This window comes from Crinia signifera, chromosome 2 (genome assembly GCF_055691185.1).
Source record: "Crinia signifera chromosome 2, ASM5569118v1, whole genome shotgun sequence".
Taxonomy (NCBI): Eukaryota; Metazoa; Chordata; class Amphibia; order Anura; family Myobatrachidae; genus Crinia; species Crinia signifera.
In genome coordinates, this window is record NC_139218.1 from 276,920,813 (window position 1) to 276,948,179 (window position 27,367).

The 27,367-nt window shown below is 43.0% G+C and overlaps 1 protein-coding gene across 2 annotated transcripts in view; it reads left to right on the forward strand.

Annotated features, from left to right (window-relative positions):
- The first annotated feature begins 6,941 nt into the window (after positions 1 to 6,941).
- MYO16 (myosin XVI) overlaps positions 6,942 to 27,367 on the forward strand; it is a 388,109-nt gene continuing 367,683 nt past the window's right edge. Inside the window, exon 1 of one of the 2 annotated variants that reach the window (XM_083168667.1) lies at positions 6,942 to 7,351. The gene's annotated coding sequence lies outside the window, so the exon portion shown is untranslated. The remainder of the gene's footprint in view (positions 7,352 to 27,367) is intronic. The other variant, XM_083168668.1, reaches the window with a different exon arrangement.

A 27,367-nucleotide genomic window follows, 5' to 3' on the forward strand; every position in this document is an offset into this window, starting at 1 on the left:
CCACCTGGTTCACTTCCTCTGTGATCTTGTCCCAAAGGTTTCTCCTTGCACTGGCACCTGGCTTCCTGGTTGCCAATTCAATCCATTCGCGTGCCCTGGGCACGAGAATTCGCATTTCGGCCTCTACAAATGCAGGGTTTCTCCTTCTGGTGGTGGTATCCTGCTCAGTCATCACCCTAGATGTTGCAGCACGTTTTCTGGTGGCCCCAGCTCTCTCACCATGCACCTGCTGGGTCACACCTGTTTGGAGAGATGCAACCTCTTGTTCTGGCTGGCTGCTTGGCCCTTGTGGAGCTGGTGGAGGTTCACCAGGGCCTGTTACTGAGGGGCCCGCTTGATCTTGCAGGCGACTCCTCTCTTGGGCCCTCCTTCTCCGCTCCTCTTCCCTCTTCTGTAATGCTTGAAGCATGGATTCGGCTTGTGCTCTCTGCAGAGCGTCCTCTGCTGCTGAATCGTCAGAGTCAGACATGTTTGCAGCAATTGTGGGCTGCATCTGACTGAATATTTATATGTTAATCTCCCGCCACGAACAAGGGGGCGTATATTTTTCCCCGCAAGGTAGATGCAAATTTACGCCGATATTTCCCGCCGATAATTGCCGCTTAAATTACGCAGGTCTCAATGCACCTGATCAATCACCCGTATATGTATCTACACAGGTTGTGGAGCATTGTGGGCTACATCGTGAAATGTGTGCACCTGTCATTCCAATGATGAGTGTTGTCAGCTGGTATCTGTTGGAGTTCGTGTATGCTTTGTGAGTCACATTTCAAAACATCACGTTATAATGCTTTCCTTACATATGTAATGTGTATGAAATTGTCATACAGCAACATGTTGCATTGTGGCCCTTTAGGCAGCGTAGTTATAAGTAGAGGGTTGCGTGTATCATTTTCCGCCTACTGTATATACAGTACTCCTCCCCATGCATATCGCTGTATCGTGCCCCCTTTAAGCAGCGTAGTTATAAGTAGACGGTTGCGTGTATTAATTTCCGCTTACTATATATACAGTACTTCTCTTCATGGCAATTGGTGTATTGAGCCCCCTTTAAGCAGCGTAGTTAGGAGTAGACGGGGTGCGTGTATTATTTTCCGCACACTGTAAATACAGTACTTCTCTCTTCATTGAATGCATGCTGTTGGTTGTGGTGTGTATATCGGAACGGTCCGCGTAAGTTTCTATTCGCATCCAGTTTGTTAATATAAGAGGGATTAATAAAGTTAATACCAAACAAACAATTTTTTCGACCAATCAGCAAGCACCAAAAGTGATATATGTACCTGCAATTAATAACTGCGCCATTGCCAATATGACTTCTACAAGAGCCAGGCCCTTTTCTACATCTGAGCTTTTGGCCCTGGTGGAAGTGATGGATCGTCACCTGGGGCCCAGGGGCCCATATGTATCAAATGCGGACAAGCGGCGGGCGTATAATGCTGCCCGCCGCCTGATATTTTCCACAACCGGCGTCCGCAGAAGCCTGGGCCAGGTTGAGCGGCGCTGGTCCGACCTGCGCCGGCGGCAGCCGGTTCTACTCAGCAGCCTTCGCCGCCATATTGCCCGATGTAAGTTTTGATTACTAGTATGTCAGCGTTTTTTAGCAATGTTTGGTGTACTTTTTATAAATATGTTCCTGAGTATGGGGGTGTATATGGGGTGTATATGGGGTGTATAGGGGGTGTATAGGGGGTGTATATGGGGGTGTATATGGGTGTATATGGGGGTGTATATGGGTGTATAGGGGGTGTATATGGGTGTATATGGGGGTGTATATGGGTGTATAGGGGGTGTATATGGGGGTGTATATGGGTGTATATGGGGGTGTATATGGGTGTATAGGGGGTGTATATGGGTGTATATGGGTGTATAGGGGGTGTATATGGGTGTATATGGGGTGTATATGGGGTGTATATGGGTGTATAGGGGGTGTATATGGGTGTATAGGGGGTGTATATGGGGTGTATATGGGGGGTATATGGGGGTGTATATGGGTGTATAGGGGGTGTATATGGGGGTGTATATGGGGGTGTATATGGGTGTATAGGGGGTGTATATGGGTGTATATGGGGGTGTATATGGGTGTATAGGGGGTGTATATGGGGGTGTATAGGGGGGGTTTAAGTAGTTGATCAGTTTTTGGGTGTAGGATATCAAATAGTTTGCATGATAAATGTCTGAAATTTCACAGCAATGATAATTTTGAAGGTTATGAGCATGACTAATGTGAATTTTTCTTTCCCCCTTTTTTATGAAACCCAATCTTCGATTTCTATGCCATCAACATGAACATTTCAGCACGGGCAAGGGCACGCATTGAAGCCCGGGAGCAGGCAGCCCGGGACCAGGCAGCCCGGGACCAGGCAGCCGAGGAGGAGGAGGAAGAGGAGGAGGAAGAAGAGGAAGAGGAGGAGGAGGAGGAGGAAGAGGAGGAGGAGGAGGAGGAGGAGAAGAAAGAGGAGGAGGAAGAGGAGGAGGAGGAAGAGGAGGAGGAGGAAGAAGAGGAGGAGGAAGAAGAGGAGGAGGAAGAAGAAGAGGAGACCCAGGGTGCAGTTTTCACCCACACAATTTCCCCATCCCCCACCCCCTCCACAACCCCCACCCCCTCCACAACCCCCTCCACAACCCCCCCCCCTCCACAACCCACACCCCCTCCACAACCCCCACCCCCCCCCCTCCCCACCCCATTTCCAACCCCCCTACACCTCTCCACCACCCACCCCCAAACCTCTCCACTCCCCAGTAACACCCAGTACCTCGGGCCAAAGACCAGGACCATCCTCCTTGCTCCTGCCTTCCCCAACCACTCCACAGCCAACCAGCGGCGCCCAGGATGGCTCAAGTAGCCGTAAGTAAATAATGTGTCTAATGTTGACCTACACATTTCTACACATAAACAATCACAACAACCACATATGTGTATCCAACATCAACATTAGTTGCAACATATCACTGCAGGGCGACCATGAGGTGTGTCCTGTCCTTCTCCAGGAACAAGGGTCCCCTTGGTGGTTTTTTTGAGTGTGGCCATGCCTCACCCCTTGAATAATTGACATAACAGTACATCCAATGAGATATCCGACATTAGTGGTGTGGTAGTTATGTGGCTCCAGGTGTTGGGTAACTCCAGTTCCCAGCATGATGTGCAACACAGGGCCAGATTATAATGGAGGCGCAAGGGGTCAGTGCCCCTGGGACCCCCTCTAGCTAGGGGCCCCCTGTGGTTGTCATTTTTTTTTTTTAAAAAGACAATGTTTAAGTTATGTTTTTTTTTTTTTTGCTAAATGTTTTGTGCATGGGTGGGGTAGTGCTGCAGCTTCACCTATCTGCCAATGTGACAATGATTTATGGTGCTGAGCATCGGGAGGCAAGGCACACTGATTGCACAAGTGTGCAGTGCATTTCTGGGAGTTGACTAAGTCCCATGACACTTTGCACCAGAGGACAGAGGCTTAAAAGTTTGTGCTGAGCTCTGATTGGTGGAGCTCATTACATACTTCTCAGGTCCATGGAGAACAGCAGCAGCAGCTTAGTCATAGGAGGGTTTTTAATCAGAGGCAGCACTAGGACTGTGAGGTCTCCTCCAGAGTAAGGGGCAGAGGGACAAACACAGGCTTTTCATGTGGTGTGTGTATATATATATATATATATATGGTGTCTATTATTATTCCGAGTGCCGCCAACCCCCTGTCTATATATATATATATATATATATATATATATATATATATATATATATATATATATATATATATATATATATATATATCCCCTGCAGGTAACCATTGACCAAGTTTATTCTGCCTTTACTCTATGTTTTGACAGTATAATATTCGGCCATGCAGTGTGCGGCCAGTAATGACAAGTGCAAGGGGGCCCCCCGCTCTAAAGTACCCCGGGCCCCCCAAAGGCTTAATCTGCCACTGGTGCAACTTAAATGTAGAGATTGTTTTGGTAATAGTGTGTGAGGCCATGCGGATGCATGCTTTACAAACATAGCTGTAGGCCTATAATTTGTACAGCAATGTCCTAAATTTAAAATAGTAAGGAGTGCTTAAGCCACAACAATGTCATAACCCTTAAATAGCACAGGCTAATTGTGAGGTTAGAGGACAGTCCCCCAAAAACAAAGTACCAATTGGGATACAGCATACATTCATTGATGAAGGAGTAATTGAATTAATGTTATTTACTATGTACAGTATGTGTGTGTTAACATATTTTTTTTTAGTACTGTGTTTACAGCAGACCCATCTTCAATGTAGTTTAAAAATGTATGTGCCCTTCACACATAACTCACAACTTTTTATTATGTACAAATACAACAAACATTTGTTTATGTTATATATTAATTTTTTTTTTTATCCCTTCACTACAGACACTGAACAGCAGCAGGAGGAGGTGGCAGCCCTTATTCGGGAGATCTTCCTGACCCTTTTTTATTTTCAACTTCTTTTTGGCCTACTGGAGGCCCGCATTTAATTTTTTTTTTATTCCCCCCCCCCCCCCCTTATTATGTTTGTAATAAATAAAAGTTTATATTGTATTATAAATTGCCTGTGTTTTTAATAATAAATATGTTAGAGGGCTTGTAAGGGTAGGTACATACAGATGTGTAATGTAAGTTATATTAGTAATTTGAGGTGAGGGGTAATGATTGATGTGTAAATGTGTGTGTTTTTGAGTAAAATAACACATAGTGAAAATGCATGAATGTTTAATGTTTTTCGATTAAAACATCACACATAACATCAGGGTAGGTATACATGTTACACATTTTGGACAAACTAATTATGGACATAATTTAGTACATATACAGAAACACCAACATAACTTGATTTAAAAGTAACAGCAATATGGGGACACATAGATAGTGATTAAAATGCCACATTAGAACATAACAAATATACATGTAATGTGGTTTAAAATGTAGTTTTATTAGGTCTTTATTAAGGTAGACAATTGAGTTAATAGAAAACAATAAGTGAATAACAAATAGATTAATTAATCAATTGTCAGATTAGTAGTTGAGAGGCAAGATTTGCAGGTCCATATATGTGAAGGGTATGCCAGCGTGCACGGACGTACGCTCACTCTCACGAGCGGTGACATAAGCTGAGTTTTCCATTGAAAACAATAGGGACCCGTCCGTGCAAGCTGGCGTACGCTCAGATCGCCGCAAGAAGGCGGTGGGGAGACGGAGGAAAGACGGCCGTAGACGGCGCCGTACGCTCAGTCGTACGCCAGTTGTCGGAGTGTAAGGGCTGGGCCGGCCGCGTACGTTGCCGTACGCTCATTTGTACACCACTCCCCTTCTACGGTATTTCTGCCCGTACGTAAGCGGCTGATTTGTGGGTGGACCTAACCCTAACGGCCGCGTACGGCTAGCGTGCGGTAATTGTGAACGTACGCACGTTTGGCCGCTCGGATCAGAATAAGGCCCTAGGTGTACCATATATAGCCGTGGGGTGCAGATATGACCATCTGCATAACAGAGCACACTCCAAACTTCAAATAGTGTCCAAACAATGAAAGCTTTTAATATATCACCAATCAGTCAACGTTTTGGACCCAACAAATGGTCCTTTGTCAAGACAGCTTAACATGTCATCCATACAGCAGGGCAGTGGGCAGCGCTGCCCACTGCCCTGCTGTATGGACGGGGTAATTTCCCCCGAAACATGTAGACATTAAACTACACCTTTATCACCCACTATTAGTCTCAGAGTGCCGCTGCTGTTCCAGAGGAGTGTGTGTATATATATATATATATATATATATATATATATATATATATATATATATACACATATTGAATTGTGTTTTAGGATTGCATCATTAATCAAATTCATTGAATAGGTTTTTTTCAGGGACGGCATTCCTTGGTGTCCTTTCCCTTTCAATATTAATGTGCAGGTAATTAGAAATCTCTCTTTTATCAATGACCCGTCTCATTTTGGAGTGTTGTGTTTTCTTGTTTGGACCATGTTGTTTGTGTTCCAGTGTAGATCTCAGTTAAACTTATTTTATCCAAGTTATCATTCAGGTCACATGAATGAAAATTGAAGTCTTTTTTTTTTTTGTAGAAAAGAAATATTCTGTACCAGTGCTCTTCCATTTTGCTTTCTATATAATCTGAAAGCATCTGTCACTGAAATCCAGCAGTGCATTGTTGAACCTGTGTGTGTGGTTGCAGTGTGACCTTACTGACAAGGGTCACTTGACACTGGTATTATGAGCTACTGTGATTTCACCACATGCCGCTGTGTTTTCTCTCCACCTCCTTTTACTAATTGTCACTAAATACCATCTCCGCAATATAGTTCTAATCTAAAACACATTTAATATTTTACTGCTTTCCCACCATTAAACTAAATGATTAAAAAACAAAAATAGAAAATTTATATTATCTAATAATTCATGAAATGGTAATATGTCGCCTAAGTACTGATTTTTTTATTCTTATTAATAATAATAATAATAATTATTATTATTATTAGTATTATTAGTATTATTATTATAATATACCAATAATGTAATATCATTACACCAGTAGATTCACCAAATCATATATTTACATGATCTAAAATGCATAGAAATGAATCAGAATTAAAAAATGATATGGAATATTTACGCAAATGGGTCCTGGTTTCAGCAGAAAAATCCCACTTGAGTGACGTGTGTGGGCTGACATGTGCTTTGTGTGATACTGAACAGCAGGTAAGAGGTGTAAATGGATTTGCATCTTTAAGAAGCTGAGATTTTCCCCAGCCTGGAAACATAGTCACAATTGCAACATTCCCACTGCTTCTTTTGTTTGCTCGTATTTGACAGCCAGAAATCAACGGGAGCCCTTTCTCATGGTGATTAGAAACAGCCTAAACATAAAATGATCTCTCTTTTCTTCCCGTCCTTCCTTCCTTCTATCTTTCTTTCTCTCCCTTCTTCCTTCCGTAAGCCTTTAAAATAAATATTGGGCAAGTTGGACGGAGTGGGATGAACAGCTCCCACACACATTTAAACAAAAGGGGTAGAGGAAGACTCCTGAACACAAAAAGAAAAAGATTGTGTGCGAGCCAAACCCCCTTCAGTGAAGTGCCTGTTCTGGATGCTGCTGATAGTGGAAACTGCTCTTGGTTTTCCAATAAGCAGCTGCAATTAGAGCCTCATCTTTGTGTCATTGTACAGGGGGGCTCACTTCTACATCCACCATGGATTAGAGAAGGTCCTGCAGGATCATTCCTCTTTGAAGATGGGGAGCTTTGTGGTCTAGGGAAATAATTGATTGGTGCCGGGGAGAGATTTCACAGCAGCAGAGCTTTAACAGCAGCAGTGGATTCATCTAAAGTAGGTAAAGGACATTTAAGTGTTAATTTGTCTGATGATAATTGTCACCATTCCGGTTGATGCTAAATGGTCACGTTGCGGAACAACTTGCATGCCCTAACCTATGTGCTTTTAATATGTCTAGTTATTACATGTTTGGAGTTTATATGATGCCTGTGAATGATACATGCCATATGATCAAGGTCAGGAAGATTCTTTAAATCTAGGAATGGAGACATCCAGTATATGCTAGTGTTGTGCTGAAGCCAGCTCAGAGGAGGTAGATTTTCCTGTTGCCATGGACAAGGTCTGCTCAGAGATCAGAATGTCACATGTAGACACAGCCTGAGCTCAATTACTGAAAATAGATTGCGCACTGAGAATAGTCAATATTAGATATTTTTATGGACTTTAAATATTTACCTGGAGGTTAAGGGTTTGCCTTGAGAAAGTGACCCCCAGTGAAATCTGTTAAAAAATGGCCTGGTAACAATTGTGTGACCCTGGGTTTATTATTGGTCAGCTTCTACAGTATATATTTATGACAAAGAATGGAATGCATAGAAGTACTAAAAAATACTTCCGAAAAAAACAAACTATTTTGTTTACACTAATGTTATTGTTTACATAAACAAACATTACCATCCTACTGCTTTCAGACAAAAGTGCCAAATGCTTCCACTCCATTCCACTTAATGAGCAACAAAACGTGGAACAGGGTGGAAGTTGCATTACATCATTACATTACATCTACATATATATATATTATTTGTTTGCGTTTGACACATTTTGTTCACTTATGTCGGCTGTCTTGAGGAAGGGGTGCCATCCCCAAAACTGTTGACTTTCACATACTGACCTTATGTTTGTTTACAATACTGTATGATTTGAATACACACACACACATATATATATATATATATATATATATATATATATATGTGTGTGTGTGTGTGATGGTGTGATCCGGCACTCCCCTCTGTTTTAGTAGTTGCCCAGGTGCCTCCAAAAGTATGGGTAGAGGAGGAATAATATGCTGCACTCAAAGGGTCGGGGCACCTACCCATGATATTGATGCAAATAATTTTGATTGGTATTTATATATATATATATTTATATTCTCATTGGAGTTTATTGTATAGGGGCATATTTGTTAAATACTATAATTATGACCTGTAAAATACCATCTCATATCTCCACTGTTAACAGTGATAACAGTTGAAGCTTTGGGACCATTTACAATGCACATCTTGAACATCACATCCATTAGCTGGCTGTACCAGTGGAGACGTAACAACATAGTTATCACTTTCACTCTTGCTATACTCCTGGGTTTGGAGCAGCCATCTCACTGTACATGCGCTGTCATAACATTACACGTGCATAGAAGAAGAATTGTGAAGGCATAGGGGAGGAATGCCAGCCCATTTGGGAGGGATCAGACAGATGGGTCTGTGACAGTTGCACTTCAGTTTTTCTTCAATATTAATCCAATAAGTACATCCTGCACCCCTTGAATATAGGGAAACAGGTAATGTTACATTGGTGCAATCCAGTCAACAGTTTGAGACATTTACTGTATCTAAAGAAAACATGCTCTATTTGTATATTGTATTGTGCCTCGGTATTACATGGCTAATATGCATCGGTGAGGATTATGAAGCTGTTTTTATTTTTCATAATTCAACAGCCTTGTAAATTAAGTGATTTGTAGCAACAAAGAAACTTAAATAGGTTCATCAACTTGTAAAATACTTCTCATAATAGTGTGAGGATAAATATTTTCTATCTGGTGTATATACAGTAAATGGTTGCATATGGCAAATTTTAATAAGACCTCAATCCCACTGGCATCAATTGTGTGCAGTGCAATAGTGTTTTATATGCTAGTACAATGTACAGGACAAGACCAATATTTTCCATGACTGGCAAAACAAATTAAACAGCAGTTCCCAAAAGCGCAATGCAGCCTTGGAGAGAGAACCTCCTGGGTGTCACCAACACCCCAAAGCACGATTTTGAAAAGAAGTCTCTCATGTGGCGCAAATAACAGTATTAATACTGTAGTGAATAAATAAAAAGTGTTACAGTCCTTATAGGTGTGTATAAAGGGTCCTTTTCAATATGGTGTTCTCGTGGTCAAACGTTTGATGGTGATTTTTCTGACAGCAAGATATATATAAAATTTAAAAAAATATGTGATTAACAATCCAATAGAAGTGCATCCAGAATTATCTTATGTGATTTCAAATAGATGGCCGTACCCAACTCACTCTTAATCGAGATTTTTTTCAAACGCATAAAGGTATCTTTTCATCCAAGAAGACAGAAGATCCGTGAAGGTTTTCCTATCCTCTGGCTTTATTAATGTGCTCCCAAGTATATAGTGATAAAAAAAAGAAAAAACAATGTGTAGCTTGGTACATAAAATGTAGGTATTTAATTTGAAGGAGTGAAGAGAGATGATATATTTCACTCACATTAGGTTAAAAAAACAATAAATTTCTTGTTTAGAAATTTTAAACACAATCCTAAATGGGCGTAACCCCACCTCACTGCATTGAGTGATGTATGTGCATGTAGCGGTTTCTTTACAAGGGACTTTGAAAGTAGTGGGCGTACCATGACTCACTTTGCATCAACGTTCTGGACTCCTATCAAGGTTTCTTTAAAACCGACTTGCGTCTCTTAACCCCTTCACGACATTTGACGTATATATACGTCATATGTCGGTTGCGGGGGAATCAAGCCAGCTCACGGAGTGAGCTGGCTTGAAAGAGAGCAGGTAATGGCTGTATATTACAGCCAGGTCCCTGCTCTCACGGCCACGAGCGGCGAGTTCGCCGATCGTGGCCGTTTAACCCTTTAAGCACCGCGGGCAAAGCGCCCGCAGTGCTTAAATAGCTGATCGGAGGGGGGGCGCCCCCCTCCGGCGCCGATCGGGGCCCCCCGCAGCGAGATCGGTGGGTGCCGATCGGTTGCCATGGTAGCCAGGGGTCTAATGTAGACCCCTGTGCTGGCCGTGTATGCATACCTATTACATCCTGCCTCAGGCAGGATGTAATAGGAAGTGCATAAAATCACTACGTTCAGCCATAGAGCTCTATGGCTGAACCTAGTACAGGCGATCGCGCCCCCTAGTGGTCAAGTACACTAGGGGGCCTTGTAGTAAAAGTAAAAAAAAAAAAAAAAAATAAAGTTTAAAAATAAAAAAAAAATAAAAAAATATTAAAAGTTCAAATCACCCCCCTTTCCCCATTTCCCAAATAAAAATAAATAAAAAATAAAAAAAATAAACATATTTGGTATCGCCGCGTTCCTAAAAGTCCGATCTATTAAAATATAACATTAGTTATCCCGCACGGTTAAAGGCGTAAACGGAAAATAATCCCCAACGCCAAAACTACGTTTTTTGGTCGCATCGCCTACCCAAAAAAAAATAGCTAAAAGAGATCAGAAAGTCGCCCATATCCCATAATGGTATTAATTAAAAAGTACACTTCAGCCCGCAAAAAATGAGCCCTCACCCAGGTCCGTAGGTGGAAAAATAAAAAAGTTATAAGCCGCAGAACATGGCGACTCGACGCAAATTCGAAAAACCGTAACATATTCTATTTTTTTTTTTAGTCGTAAAACGTAACGAAAACTATATAAGTTTGGTATCACCGGAATCGTAACGACCCATAGAATAAAGATAACCCATCATTTTAAACGAACTATGAACTCCAAAAAAACCGTAACCAGCGCAAAATTGTGGAATTGCGTTTTTTTTTCTTTTTACCCCACATTGAATTATTTCCTGATTCCCCAGAATATTATACGGTATAGTAAATGGTACCATTAAAAAGTACAACTTGTCCCGCAAAAAAAAAAGCCCTCATGTGTCTATATAGCCGGAAAATTAAAAAAGTTACGCTTATTTGAACGCAAGGAGGAAAAAAAAAAAAAATTACCTTAAAAGGCAATGTCGTGAAGGGGTTAATGGTATTTGCTCCTTGGCCTCACAATCCGGTGACATATATAATGGAGGAAAGGAGGAGAAAAAGAGGAGAAGGCTCCAATGTGTAGTACACAATGTTATAGAGGACATAGACTATAGCACACCAAACATGGTTTTGAGCACCTTTCTCACTTTTGTCTTTTGTAGATCCTAATTGGATCGAGACTATAGTGCCCAACTCACCACTGTTCAGGTGGTGGGGCACTTGTGAGGAGATGAGCGAGATATTAAGGGTGTACCTCACTTACCCAATAAAGGGGTAAGGTAATGCCTGTAAAGGTATCTTTTAAAATCCCTTATGAATAAAGTTGGATTTATCTCACTTACTCAGTTGTGTGGAGGTGCTCCAAACGTAAAGGTTTCTTTTCCTGGTGTGATGGAGGAGGGTCTTTTCTTAACCAGAAATTATACATCTCCCAAAATTGCAGTAAAAAAAGCCATATTTATTGATATAATGACAAACAATTCCCAATAAAAACATAGCAGCAAAGGATCTTCAAGCCAAAAGACAAATCCCCCAAAAATCCATAAAAAATAAAAATTCAACCCAAAAAACTAAAAATAATAAAAAAATATATATATATTTTTTAAAGTACATACATGCAAATGTCCAAGGAGTAAGTGGCTGTTCACCCTCCTCAAGTTTCATCAACTCGTTTTGGTCAGTTGACCTTTCTCAAGATGTGCTTGAGGAGAGTGAGAAGCCAATATTTATGTGATGAATGACCAATCACATAACATAGGAAGTGACATCGAAATTGAATTTATCATATGATTCCATCAATACACATTAGGTTACAGCAGAGAAATAACTAAAAACATGCAATAGGTTTATATAGAACAGTCACAAATCCATTTACATTTTTGAAGACCATAAAAATACAAAGTATAATGTTGTTGAATGTTCCATCACTAATACCTGATATACAGTAGTCATTAAGTACTTCATAGTACACATGGTTTACATTACCTCAGTGTCCTGGGAATAGATTTTTCCTCCAATTTACAAGTTCCCCAACATCTATGGTATAAACTCTTTTAGAATGAGTAGGTTGCTGACCTTATTGTTGTTTACATGTAACTGCCATTACTAAAAAAATAAAAACTTTCCTTACCAATCTGTAAGATGCCATGCAAATGTTCTGGGCCCCACACCAACCCATAATATGCAGCATTTTCTCCTTTTGCTTTACCCACCTGTGGATACTAGGGAAATAAAATGACTGTTGGATCCCTTTATATTTACTAATACCCCATTTTACACCACACCTGACCAGGATTTGGAACACCGGGGCATATTTATTAAGCTTGGTGAAGTGATAAAGTGTCTGGTTTTTATCACCAGCCAATTAGCTCCTAACTGTGCAGTTACGGGCTTGGTTTGAAAAATTACAGGTAGGAGCCAATTGGACCGTGATAAAAAACAGACACTTTATCACTTCACCGAGCTTAATAAAACTGCCCCACAGTTCTATGCCAGGTCAGACCTGGGAGTTTACCACTTTTCCACTGCATTACATTACACACTGGTGCAGTGTATTTTGGCTGGTAGATTGGGACCCCAGTGGCTTAGTCTTGGTCCCGTTAGGCCAACCAACCAATAGATGTTTTTGCACATCACACTTGGGGAAACCCCGGTACTCTGACAGCTGCTGGCTGCCCCCAGCATCCGGCATACACCTTTACCCAGCTGGTGCTGCTGTCTGCATAGCAGGGCAGACAGCGTACGCTGTGTCCCCAAACCACCGCAGGACACAGCAGTTTGCGATGTTTAGCCTCTCAGCATGCTGTAAACGGGTCCTGATACCTATGATCTGGGTAACCCTTTTACATTGGCCCCTTTTTTTTTTTTTAGACCCATTTTCACTGAGAAAAAACCCCCCAGGTTGATGCACTTTATGTTCATTACCTCAGTTTATTCAAGGCAGTGGAAAGAGGGTATAACTAGTTAGTGTGCCCCTTCAATGTAATAATAATTGTGCTCCTCATATTTATTATTTTGCATATATATATATATATATGTATATATGTATATATCCTTGCATAATGGGTGGCACTCAGACGTCTTGTAAAAATAACTGGAGACCACACGGGTGCAGTTTTTCAGATCTACGTTTCGAGATTTATCAGGATCCTGATGATGAGAATAAATCTCAAAACATACATCTGAAAAACTGCACCAGTGTGGTCTCTAGTTATTTCTACAAGATGTCTGAGTGCCGTCCATTATGCAAGGATGAATATGCGGATATAGGGTTACCGACTAGGGAAGGCACTGGGTGCATCCACCCGTTGGTCGAGTGAAGGAGTGCCGTCTATCTATCTCTTTCTCTCCTTTCAAAGGGAGTTAGACAAACACAGGCGGCACTCAGAGGGCTTGTATATAAATTGAAGCAGGCAAACATCAAGATTGCACAGACTGTCTGTTTGTTTGCTTCAATTTATATACAAGCCCTCTGAGTGCCACCTGTGTCTGTCAATACACCTACTCATATATATATATATATATATATATATATATATATATATATACACAGCCCACCTTACATCTGTTTACTGAGTAGGCACATGATGTGTGGCATGGACCCAGGTAAGGTGCGAGCCCATCATTGTGAACCCATTATAGACACAACACTGGGAATGAGAACTATGACGAGCTGTAGTTTCTAGTTTATCAAAGACAATCTGGAAGAAAACTAATACACTGAACAACTCACTCTTCCAGATAGGTTTATAGGAAAATTGAACATGGCATGGCTAATGGAAACATTAGCATTCAAATATTGTGTATAAATAGTAGTGGTCAGGTGCATTGTATTATATGGGAGTATTTTACCATAATAGGTGCTTTCATTCACAGCATTAGATGAACTTTTATGAATGTATTTAAACCTTGTATCCAGCATGCATCAATGAGTAGAACTTTATTCACCCCTATTATGTCTTTCCTGTTTCCCACTGTGGAAAAGCTCTTTCAAGACCCCAGCAGCATGTAATGGATTGCAGCATATTTTATTTCACAAGCTTACATTCTTAAATTAGCGGAAACAGAGTTTAAAACACAGAAAAGGGACAGTTAGTCTTTTTTGGGTATAAGAATATAAGATATACAGATGTCCGCCATCCGCCGGAAGTGGGCACGAGACGCACTCGTGCCCTGTTCTGACAAAGCATTCCGCCGCTCCCCTGTGTCGCTTGTAGCCCCCTGCACTCTCCTAACCCTGCCCGGCTCCCTGAAGCGGAGACGGCCAGGGATTTCGCTCCCCGCCGCCGAGTGATTGGGACGCGCAAGCGTGTGAGATGCTCACGCGTCCCCGCCAGATGGAGTGCCACTTCACAGGCGATCGCCAGTTAAGGGAATCTGGTGATGGCTGAGAGGCGCTCCATCTGTACCAGATACAAGTAGATTTTCATTGGCCACTTCCTAACAGTATACAAGATACAGTGGGACAAACATACTAAACCTAGTAAAGCAATAAAGCGGTGATAAATTGAAAGGTGTTACATCAGGCAATCAGCTCCTAACTGTCATATTTTCATAGACAGCTGATTGGCTGATATGTTATCACCTTCCACTTTATCACTGCGTTATCACTTTACCAGGCTTAATACATCTGCCCCTGTATTTCAAGGTTATTTTTGGATTAAGGAATACAAATTAAAGCAATTTTACTGTAAAATGCAATGTCAGTATTTAATTAAGAAACCAGCATGCAAGGATTCACATTAAGTGCAAATTAATTTGTCTCTCCTGTGAAAAATCAATAACATTTAACTTTCATTGCATGTTCTAAAAAAGATCAATTGTGTTGCATTTTTTTACATTGTATTGAAATAAGGCATGACTTTATAACACATGTACAGTATGTATCTTGGCCATTTACACAGATTTTTCTTCTGGTGGCAATGAAAAAATATTGTGGAGAGTATTGTTCAGTCTGGTAAAAGTCAAAGAAAAATATGGCATTGATATGGTCAGAACAAAGGGCCTTATTCTAGTTCACTCTTTCTGACAAAATCCTTCTTAGATGGACAAAACCATGTGCACTGCAGGTGGGGCAGATGTAAAATGTGCAGAGATAATTAGATTTAGGTGAGTTATTTTGTTTCTGTGCAGGGTAAATACTGGCTGCTTTATTTTTACACTGCAATATAGATCTCACTTAGAAGTAAAACCCCACCCAAATCTAATTTTCTCTGCACATGTTACATCTGGCCCCCTGCAGTGCACATGGTTTTGTCCATCTAAGAAGGATTTTGTCAGAAAGAGTGAACTAGAATAACCCCCAAAGTGTAAAAAAAAAAAAAGATTGTACGTGAAAAGACTGTCAAAACTACATTATATTGGTGTTTTACTTTTAACTCTTTTGCTCTTGGGGGTTGTCATAGCCCTTTGCTGCAACCATTTCTGACATTTGCACCAGGTATATTCTAAGATTAGTGTCGCTGAGTTTTTTCTGAAGTATACAAATTAGGTCCTTTTTTTGTTCAGAAGACTGTCCAGTTACCCACGGTAAATTACCACGTGTTATTTGTGTCTTGCCGGGGGCTATCCAGTTAGCCCTGATAAGCCGGCAGGGGGTGTGGCTTAATGGTGGTTTTGTTTCACCTAACTTTACTAGGGTATTCAATAAAGTCCATTATTCAGCTAACCGAAACAAACAGACTTTAGTATTCAATTGCTTGTTTTATCGTTTTTTTTTAAATGATGCCGATTACGGTACTTATGTAGTATCTGGGCTGCCGATTTTTTGATTGTATGCCTTAAGTTAAGGCATACAATCAGATGCGATGCGATATCGCATCGCATCGCATCGCATCGCATGCGACCATCGGATGCGATGACCCGATTTTTCCATAGGAATCAATGTTAAAATGGACTGAGTCCATTTTAACATGGAATTCAATGGGAAAAAGGGGTCCTTTTCATACCCCTACTATCCAAGTGGGCATGGAGTTGGATATAAACCTGTGGCGAGCGTAGCGAGCCACCGAGCCCGAAGCGTGGCGAGCGAAGCGAGCCCCGCGAGGGGACGGTATTCTGTGTCCCCTTGCGGGGCTCGCTACGCTCGCCACGCTTCGGGCTCGGTGGCTCGCTACGCTCGCCACAGGTTTATATCCAACTCCATGCCCACTTGGATAGTAGGGGTATGAAAAGGACCCCTTTTTCCCATTGAATTCCATGTTAAAATGGACTCAGTCCATTTTAACATTGATTCCTATGGAAAAATCGGGTCATCGCATCGCATCGCATCCGATGGTCGCATGCGATGCGATGCGATGTACCCGATTTAGAAATCGGCAGCCCAGATACTACATAAGTACCCCGATTACTTTTTTTTTTCTATTGCATTGGCATTGGAAATTTCACAGAAAATACATGGTAAATCACCAATCCATGTGTTATTGATTGACTCGGTTGAATCTAAAGTCGACATAAAAATGGTGAAAAGTTAAGGTTTTTTTATTCGGCTAGTCAAAAAAAAATGGCACTTAACTGAATACCCCTGGGCATGTAGTCACAATGGCAGGTGCAATGCACATTACTTTTTTGTGAAAATATGCTGTTTTGCGGACTCATTTATTGTGAGTGATTGACTTTTATTTAACTCTTATCAGCTTCCAGGTAACAGGTAACAATCTTGTGGCTTTTTTATTGAAAAATAATCTTTACCATGGTATTAATACTGTATTCCATACAGTATCCAGTGTACAGTATAAAAGGACCAACATTAACATTATTGTCCATGGTTGTTACTAGGCCTTACACCAGGGTTGCCGACTTTTAGAAAATCCTCTCCGGGAGAAGCCCGGAGAGGAAGCTTTCATTACGATTTTTGGGGGCGGGGCTTAACCGTGACGTCATTAAGCCCCGCCCCCATTACGGGAAATAGACTAAATAACTGATATCCAAGGAGGGGGCGGGGCTAAAACGTCACGATTGTGCCGTTTTAGCTCCGCCCCCTCCCCTGAGACCCGCGGATTGCGGCATATAAATGCCGCGATCGGGGGGGCTCAGTGGGGGTCCCCCTGATTCCGGGAGGGTTGCCCACCCTTCCGGGGGCCGGGAGGAAGGACCCGATTTTCGGGAGACTCCCGCAAATTCCGGGAGGGTCGGCAACCCTGCCTTACACCGCTCTCCCAGACTCCCACTCTTGCTTCAATGTTCCACAGAGAAATGATGGACTCTATTTGGAAACCCCTCTCTAGAAATCCTGTGTTTGCTACTGATAGTGATAGTGGCTCAGTGGAACTAAAAGGGTCACTACTTCTGTAATGCCACCTCTCACATGTGTAACACTGGAATCTCTCAGAGAAACTTCCTTCTAGTATGGAAGAAAGAGCTGAGGCTGTGCATAGTAGCGCTTGGGGGTGGATAAAGACAGGACAGGGCACTTTCTCCTAACAGCTGTATGACGTGCTTTTTGCACCTGGGTTTACTAAAAATGATGCCTTAAATTACCAAAAAAGCATTTTAATCTGATGATGAACACCTTTAGGGCTAAATTTACTGATTAGCTTAATATGTTTTAGTCATCAGAGTAGTGGTCACAGGCAGGGCCTATCCAGTGTATGCACATATAAAGCCAGCAAACCTGTCTCTCAGTATGTAACAATTTGCAGACAAGGCTTATGGTTACTTTCTACCATGGAAACTCAGAATATAATTCTGCTGTGGAGCCTGGCCAACCACCATTTGCTCTTCATCTGCTGCCAAGAGCCTATAGTGTCTGAGGCAGAGGAAAGAATGACACCAACTGCAGCCTGGTGCCACATATGCTAATCAGTACCATGCCACTGGTAATATATTGCTTTGTACCATGCAATATATTACTTGCATGTCTCTATTGCCTGTCTAATCTGTACCCCATGGAGTCCATGTCTGGACCTGCTGGAACCATATTCATCATATTGAATGGACCTGCTGAAGCCCTGAGCCCAGTTTTGTCCTTTGCTTGTATCTAGACCATAGACTGACCGGCACTCTGACTCACCTGGTTGAACATAACTAACTGCTAACTCTTGACTAATTTTGTAGCCCTGACCTTGTTCATCCGTGCCCCAGAAATTGTCCGGGCATCTACACCACTTAAGCCTCAAGGTGTGTACACACGGTCAGATGTGCCTTAAGATCCTATCCACGATCCGATCAGATAGGATCGTGGATAGGATCTTAAGGCACATCCGATTTGCATCCAATCTTGACTATATAGTGCAGATCTGCACTATATAGACAAGGCAGCCAAGACTTTCTTGCTTCCGTTACGTGATCGCGCATCGGGATCGGATCGGGATCGCAAGGGTTAAAACCCTTGCGATCTGCATCCGATTCCGATCCGATGCCGATCCGATGTTGACTATATCGTCAACATCGGAAAGGAAATCGGACCGTGTGTACACACTATTAGCATCGCCCCGTCTCACTGGTCCCATTAAATTCTGTTGCCTGGTGTGGCACGCCTTTGGAACTCCCACAGATATTTAACTGACTTCATTGCCCTTTCCCACCCTCCTACATAATACAGCCTGGCATCACTTTGTATCCTTCAATAGGGAAAGGGTCAAGATCATATTGTGTGCTGTATCTGGCATGCACTGGGACAGTTAACACCCGGGTGCTGGGACCGTTAGCAGCTGGACAGAGTGATGGAGTTGGTGTGTGAGGAGACACTGCTCAACTAATATGTCAGAGTCACTGTCCCCGCTGACAAGAGTTAGCAAAACTACAACCAGATATCAGTCTGAGACTCCCTGAGCACACTTAGAGCTTCCAGTATCAGCAGCTGGCAAATAATGGATGGTGCAGAGCAGAGGCGGATATCCCATTGCTGGAGCTGGCCCAGGGAGTGTGGCGACGCAGCTCCTCTTCGATACCATAATGAAGAGGAGGTAGACCCTACTCATCCCCTGGAAATGCGGATGTGGATCCAATTACTGGTGAGCCAGAGAAAAGGAAATGTGGCTCCTCTCCCATGTTGCCCTCATTTGGCAGTACCTACAGAAAGCATTAATAGCCCTGTGCAAAGCCCCACACTGTTAGTGAGGAGAACACAAGACTAAAGGACACTATTCCAGGATAAGAAAAAAGAGGGATGGTAGCGCTGAAACCAATGAGGAATTTTTAAATAAAAAATATGTTTAATGGTACACATACAATAATATATTCATATAATAAAAAAAGGTCATGTGCGTAAAAACATGTGCACTCTGCCCTTGAAGCCAATTTTTTGGGGGGGATCCACTCCTATTAGTGCCGCCCAGATGATGACAAGAAAAGGACCAGTCAAATCACAGAGATTGTGTGCTACCTTCCCTCTTTTTTCTTTTTCAGTGTATCATTGGGACCTACTCAGTCCCATCGGTAGCTGCTTTACAAAACATCCTTTGCCAGTGTCCTTATAGCTACACAGTAGCTACTTCCCTTTCTACTATTCCAGGATAGTAATGGTGCTTCTAAAAGTGGCTGCTCAATGTCATTTAGAGTGATAGAAAACACAGACCGGCAGAGGGACTTCCGCACCACTGCTCATAATTGTATATCATATGTGCTAAAGCAGCAGGATTTCTGCAGTTTCTTGTCCCTACATACTGTATTAGAACAGAGTATAGACCATAGAAGAGCTACTCAGATATCCCCTGTTGTGTATAAGGAATTGACCGCAGCTGTAAAAGCTAGCCCCCTGATGCCCTACTACCGCCCACAACATACAAAGAGTTAATCAGATTGCAGCAGCACTGAGAGCCTTCTGAAAGCCATGTTCAGTTCTACAGAGACCTATCGGTTACACTGACCATCATTGCACAGATAAAGAGGGAACATTTCCTGCTAGAAACAGGTACTATTGTAGAGGGGAGAATATCTTAAGGCGGTTACAAAGCATAAGTTTTGTCTTAAAGCCCATACACACTGGGCATTGTACACTGCTGCCGGCATTGGTGGTGGAGGGGTGCTGGCATCACAAAATGCATACACACTTGCTGATGTCGGCTGGTGATGGACACCGACGACGATTGGGGGAGGGGGTGATTGGGGGCCATGCTGCATTCTAGCCCTTACTAACAACCCACTCTGTCGTCTGTACATACACAGAAGATAGAGTAGACCAGTAACGAGCCACGGGAGTGCGCATCATCTGAAGGTGGGTGCATACATACTGCCCGATTTATAATGAACGATATCACTAACAAGGGATAAAATTAGTGGTATCTCTCATTTAATTGCCCAGTGTGTACAGGGCTTTATTGTTTGTTGAACAGTGCATATTCCATTGCAACCGAGTACTCTTAACATTAACTATTTAATGGACTTAAACTATAACTTGGGGTGCTATTGGTAATGCAATGTATATCTGTTTTTGATGATCTTTATTATTTGACAAGATTATTACCTGTTAACAGTAAATTATATAAAGTTGTTGCTGTAAGGGGTGCCGGATGACTGACAGACAGTCGGCATTCCAACAGTCATTACACTGATGTCGTAATCCCAACTGTTAAAACCGTAGTTGAATAGGCAACACTAGAGATGGCTACTGACTCTCGATTCATTAGGATGAATGAATGATTCAAGTCACTCATTGTTTAATTAGTCAAGTCAGCAGCAGTAGCCCTACCTCTCTGAGTCAGCAGGAGGAAGGAAAGTCAAAGCCAGCTGAGCTCAATCATGTACCATCCATCCTCTGGCTCCTTCATGTCATATTGTGTCAGCCAATGCCAGGGCCTGGGCCAGGGGTGTGTACTAACACACATACACTGTTCCCTGTGCCCGCTCGAGCCTCGTACCACTCAGCTTATCTCTCCCCCACTGGGACCGCTACATCCCCGGTACTCCCCTCTAGCAGTGTGGCTGGAGGTCCACAGGGGAAACACTGACAGCAGCAGTCCCCCCGCAAACATGGATGTGCGCACCTGCACTTCATCCACCACAGTCACACACGTCACGCTGGCTACAGTACTCACATGGCTGAAGGCACAGCTACCCTCCGAAGTCAGCCGGACTTGAGTCTGAGGGGTGGGACTGAGGGGTAGATTTATTAAGCTTGGTGAAGTGATAAAGGGTCTGATTTTTATCACTGGCCAATCAGCTCCTAACTGTGAAGTTACAGGCTTGGTTTGAAAAATGACAGGTAGGAGCTGATTGGCCGGTGATAAAAAACAGACACTTATCACTTCACCAAGCTTAATAAATCGACCCCATTGTCTCTTGAGTCAGGGGCAGGGCTGCTGCGCTATTGTAAAACAGGGAATGGGGGGGGGGGGGTACTCCATGCTAAACAATACAATTAACAAACAAATAATGATAATGTTAGTGCCAATTGGGTAAAGAGAATATAGAATTATTTATTAAAAAACATGACATACCATATTAAAAGGGGGATTTGGCAGTAAAATAGAGGAGTAATTCAATTTAGTCCAGTTCATACGGTACCGTATTTGTAAAGTCCACTGATTAATGGGTCCGTTCCTATGATGTCTCCTTTTACCAACTGCTTGCTTATATCCAATATATCCAGAAAGGCCCGCAGTAGGTATTTTATGGAGTAGCACTCTCCCTTTTTGTGTATCACCTCCGTCCGGGTTAGGGTGTAGATAAGCCCTGGATGGAAAAACCAAATGGTGTCCGCTGGTCATAGAAAGACTCTGGGTCTGGAGACTGGTCAGGATCCAGTTAGTGGGGTAGTGGCAAGGTACAGAACTGGATGGGGATTGTCCTCTTGGTCTACCAACGCATTTCGCCAGAAGCCTGGCAAGGCTGTGGCAAGGTGTTGGTACTCCAGGGTTTATATACCCATCTAGCTATGTCATTCACAAACCCAATTGGCACATGTGTAAATGTGTAATTAAGGCAAATATATTAAAAACCATCCTAAGACTTATATGAGGCGTATGAGCAGGAGAAGACATTTAATAATATAAATAACAAACAAAAAAACGAGTATTCAAAATATCATAAAAAATCGAAATTGTTTAATTAGTAAACTGGATGTACAATTCCGGCACACAGTGGAGCGCATGTCATTTCCGGAATATGATGCGCTTACTGTATATGAAATGCACATCATTTCCGCACAGTTCCGCCAGAAGGGGGGGTGCGCTTCCTGTCTGTGGAACACACGGCACTTCTGGATTCGTTCCATAGATGTGCTATCACAGTGTAAATCAGGAAGCGCCACTCAATAAACACTTTCGTGTTTATCGGCAGTATTGGACCAATAGTTTATATCCACAGAAGTGGTATTGGGGATTTAGAAATGTACATATATTTTTATAGCAGTTTATGTCACCCCGTCCGGCCGTGTAACCGGAAATAGGAAATCCGCTATTTTTGAAAGAGATAGCAGTACATAAATACACAAAAATAGCCCTGTTTCGAAATCTCATAATGGATAAATAGAAAGTTGTCCACTAAACATTTTAAATGGCTTATGGCGGGCATGTCCAAAGTCAGGCCCGGGGGCCAATTGCGGCCCGTGCTGTCATTTCAAGTGGCCCGCAGCCTCCAGCTGGAAGTGGGCAGAGCATCAGAAGTGGGAAGCACAGCACAGGACACTAAAGGTGGGGTCCTGGCGAGCGCACCTTTACCTTGCTGTCTGCTGCAGTAAGGAGGTGCCGGCCACCACAGTCAGATGTGTTTGGCATCCTACCCCTGCTGCTGCAATCGTTTTTCACCCTACTCCACAATCACAGTGACAGCAGTGTTTGGGGAGGGGGCAGCAAGGGGGAAGCTTGCTCCCATAACATGCAGAGTGGAGGAGGGCAGCAGCGGGAGTCCAAGCATCTCCTGTCCTTGCAGTGCCTGCTTTGCCTCTCCTTCCACTGGCTCACACAAGGGGCTGGGATACATACAGAGAAGGGAGGTTGCAGAGTGGGGGACATACAGTGAAGGAGGGTCAGGCTGGGGGACATACAGTGAATGGAGGCAGTGATGGCCATTCAGAGAAGGGGGAGCAGGGGCAGGCTGGGGGACATACAGTGAATGGGGGCAGAGTGGGGTACATAGTGAATGGGGGCAGGGCCGGCCTTAGGCATAGGCAAACTAGGCAATTGCCTAGGGCATTTGGAATGCCTAGGGGCATCAGCAGATTCTGCTGATTAAAATGATATGCAGCATGCCTATATTCTGTGTGTGAGTGAGGCTGTATCTGCATATGAAATAGTGTATTCATGGAAATCACTGTAACATAGCATTCCGTATGCAGGTACAGCCACAGTCGCACACAGAATATAGGCATGCCACATATCATTTTAATCATCGGAAGCTCCTTGTGTGTGCTCGTCATAACAATGCAAAGAAGACGAATTTTCAGCAAAAAAGGGCCCCAACGTTAGCAGAACTGGCCAGGAGCTGCATGGCCTATTGAGACAAGATGTATGAGGAAACATCTGTATCCAAGCAGAAGCAGAGGTCACAGTGTTAGCGGCTGTGCGAGTGCTGACTGCGGGTGGGTTGGTTGTGCAATAGTGTTCGGCATATGTGTAAGGGGCATTATGTGTGTCATGTAAAAATGCATTAATAATGTGTGACATATGTGTAACAGGCATTATGTGTGTCATGTGTATAAGGGCATTAATAATGTGCAACATATGTGTAAGGGGCATTATGTGTGTCATTATGTGTATGAAGGGCATTAATAAAGGTTGGCATAATGTGTAAGGGGCATTATGGTTATAAGGACATTAATAATGTGTGTCATGTGTAAGGGGCATTACTGTGTGGTATTATCAGGGGTGCCGAGAGAAAGGGGTAGGGGGTACAAATTACCCAGGCCAAAGTCTGATGGGAGGGCCCAGTGGTGGCCCCGGGCCCCCTCCCCTTAAGTGACAGCAGCAGCTGCAGCTCTTCTCCTCTGCCCAGCACACACTGCTTTGTGCTGGGTTGCAGTGTGGCCATGGAGGTGGTTAAAATACAATATTTTCTCAGAATTTTTTTCTAAGTGTATAATGTGAGGAGTAATGTATATAAGGTAAAGTGGTACTACAGTGTGATGTAACGTGAATAAGGGACACCATCGAATTATATAATGTGAATAAAGTTGCACTACTTTGTGGCATTATTTGAATTGGGGGCAAAATTGTGTGGCCATGCCCCTTCCCTGTTTGGGCTGCGCACCAAATGTGTGCACTGTTTCTATTTAAAATATTGCGGGTAGGAGCACCAAAATGATGACTGCTATGATGAGGGTTGATGGTGCTGGTAAAGGGGAGCAGGGTCAGAGGCGGAACCAGAGGCGTAACTCTGGGAGGCAATGGAGTCATCTGCCGCCGGGCTCCTGCTTCCAAGGGGGCACCTCTCCCCCCTGCAAGTTGTAATCAGTTAATTGAAAGCTGTTGATATGGCTTCTGTGGCTGACTCCCCCTCCTAACATAATTTTTGCAAGTGGCACACCCTTTATTAGAACCCATGACCTAAGGTGTCTTGCTGGAGACAGACACCTTACTACTGAATTATTTAGGGGGCACCAATATTGATCTTGCCTCCGGGCCACTAGGACAAACTTACGCCACTGGGCGGAACTAGTGGTGGTGCTAGGGGGCACCAGCCAAAATCTTGCCTAGGGCATCATTTAGGCTAGGGCCGGCTCTGAATGGGGGTCATACAGTGAATAGGAGTCATACAGTGAAGGAGGGTCAGACTTGGGGACATACAATGAATGGAGGCACTAATGGACATTAAGAGAAGGGGGCAGGCTGGGGGACAGAGTGAATGGGTGCAGAGTGGGGGACATACAGTGAAGGAGGGGCAGGCTGGGGGAAATACAATGAAGGGGCAGGCTGGGGGACATAGAGTGAATGGGGGCAGAGTGGGGGACCATTCTGATGGGATTAATGATTCAAAGAATGTCAGGCTGAATGGTCGGTCCCCACACATTTACACTTCACCAAATATGGCCCTCGTCGCAAAAAGTTTGGACAACCCTGGCTTATGGCATATGTTCTTAGATTATTCATATCAACCAAATAAGTATATACAAAACAAATTCATAAATTCTAGTGAGTCAGGGGCAGGGCTGCTGCACTGTTGTGCCTGAGTCTGCCAGTGAGTCGAGACAGTTGTACACTGTGCAGGCTCAGTGACTCAGTGGACAGATCAGATTCATGCAGCACTAGCCTGCAGTAAGTATACACTGCTGTAACTCAGGGCTCAGTGTGATTGTGGCACACCCCTGGCTGGTAGTGGATGATATAATACATCCAAGCCCACTGCTGATATCTGTATTCACCCCACCGGAAAGTGGAATCCCGTTTAATTTTACAGATGTTTTATGAGGGATTTACCATTTTGCATTTTATTTGGTTCAGTGACAGACTAAATGATATGTGCTTCATGGCTGTTAAACGTTCTTTCCTGAGTCAGAGATAATGTGCATATTCAGCAATTAGTATGCAATCATTGATTATTAATAATATACTAACAGTGTTATGTTAATATATTATTAACTATCAGTGCATAAGGAGCTGCCTTTCCCAGATGCACTGTACAATCAGTACAGTTAAGTAGCCAGCCAACTCCCAGAGGACTGAATCACTCCCATCATGAGTCCCAGCACTGGTTTGTGTCTGCTAGCTCTGAGTCTCCGCAACTCACTGAATGTGTGCACTGTCTCACCTACACATTCCAAATGAGTCGTGGCTCGTGAGTCGAATCACCGGCTTATGACGCTTCGCAGAGCTGAGTCGCGTGTCTCAACTCAGTTCAGTGAATCTCTTTGCCCATGACTAGGCAACACAGCAGGCTACTTCTGGGGCAGGGCAGACAGTGATGTCATTAGGCCTAACCCACAAGATAAGAAAATGCCCATGGTTCATGGGTCCTTGTGCAGGAGATGGGGCTAAATGAAGTGACCACATATTTTAACCCCACCTCCTTCATACAGCCGCCAAGTCTGTATTGATTTTATCCCCATTATGCCGCCTCCACCAGGAAACAAAAAAGTCACCTACCCTTCTGGGGCTGTTGGGCCTCCCCAGTTTCTGCAGGGGTGGTAGAAAAGTTTGGTGTAATTAATGTCTGTGCAAATTGTAAGATAAACTGTATTGCGACTTTCCAGTAAAACTTACTCTGTTAGAAGCTACAGACACCAGACTTAGGTGATCAATACGACAATAAATAAAATAACACTGTCTGGCAGAGTATGAGCCTTCATAATTTTTACCTGAAAATTGAATGTCATGTGATACTTTACCCCAGGGGTTCTCAAACTCGGTCCTCAGGACCCCACACGGTTAACGTTTTCCAGGTGACCCGGCAGGTGCACAGGTGCATTCATTACTCATTGACACATTTTAAAAGAGCCACAGGTGGAGCTAATTTCACTTGTAATTCTGTGAGGAGATCTGCAAAACATGCACTGTGTGGGGTCCTGAGGACCAGGTTTGAGAACCTGTGCTTTACCCTAAGTGTCACACTAGTTTTATCCTCCCTTTAGAATTTAAGCTTTCATGGACATGGTCCACTCTTTGTTCTGCTCACGTATATTTTTATTGTATTGCTGGTTTGTTTCTGTATGCCAGGGATGTGGAACCTTCGGCCCTCCAGCTGTTGTTGAACTACACATCCCAGCATGCCCTGCAACAGTTTTAGTATGGCCAAATAGCAAAACTCTAGCAGGGCATACTGGGATGTGCAGTACAACAACAGTTGGAGGGCCAAAGGTTCCCCAATACCTGCTGTATGCATTTGCTTAAGCTGCATTAACTCATTGTATTCTGTATAACTGTGATATTTATGTCTTTCCTCCATGACAAAATTCCTGTTTGTTCTGCAGTTTGATTTAATTTGCATCCATCCATATTTATTCTGTTCCCATATTTATTCTGTGTACTTGTAGTTGTTATGTCATTTTATACACCCTGTCTCTCGCCCACTATGTATTGTTACTGTAATACTTTGGTTCTTGCTCTGTATTTACGCTATTGTTGCCTGTGTATTGTACTCCTGCTTTATAATTCCTTTTGTTATGTTTAACCCTTCTATGGCACTGCAGAATCTTTGTGGTGCCTTCTGGTTACTCATTTTGATAGTGGAGTCTCTGTTAATTC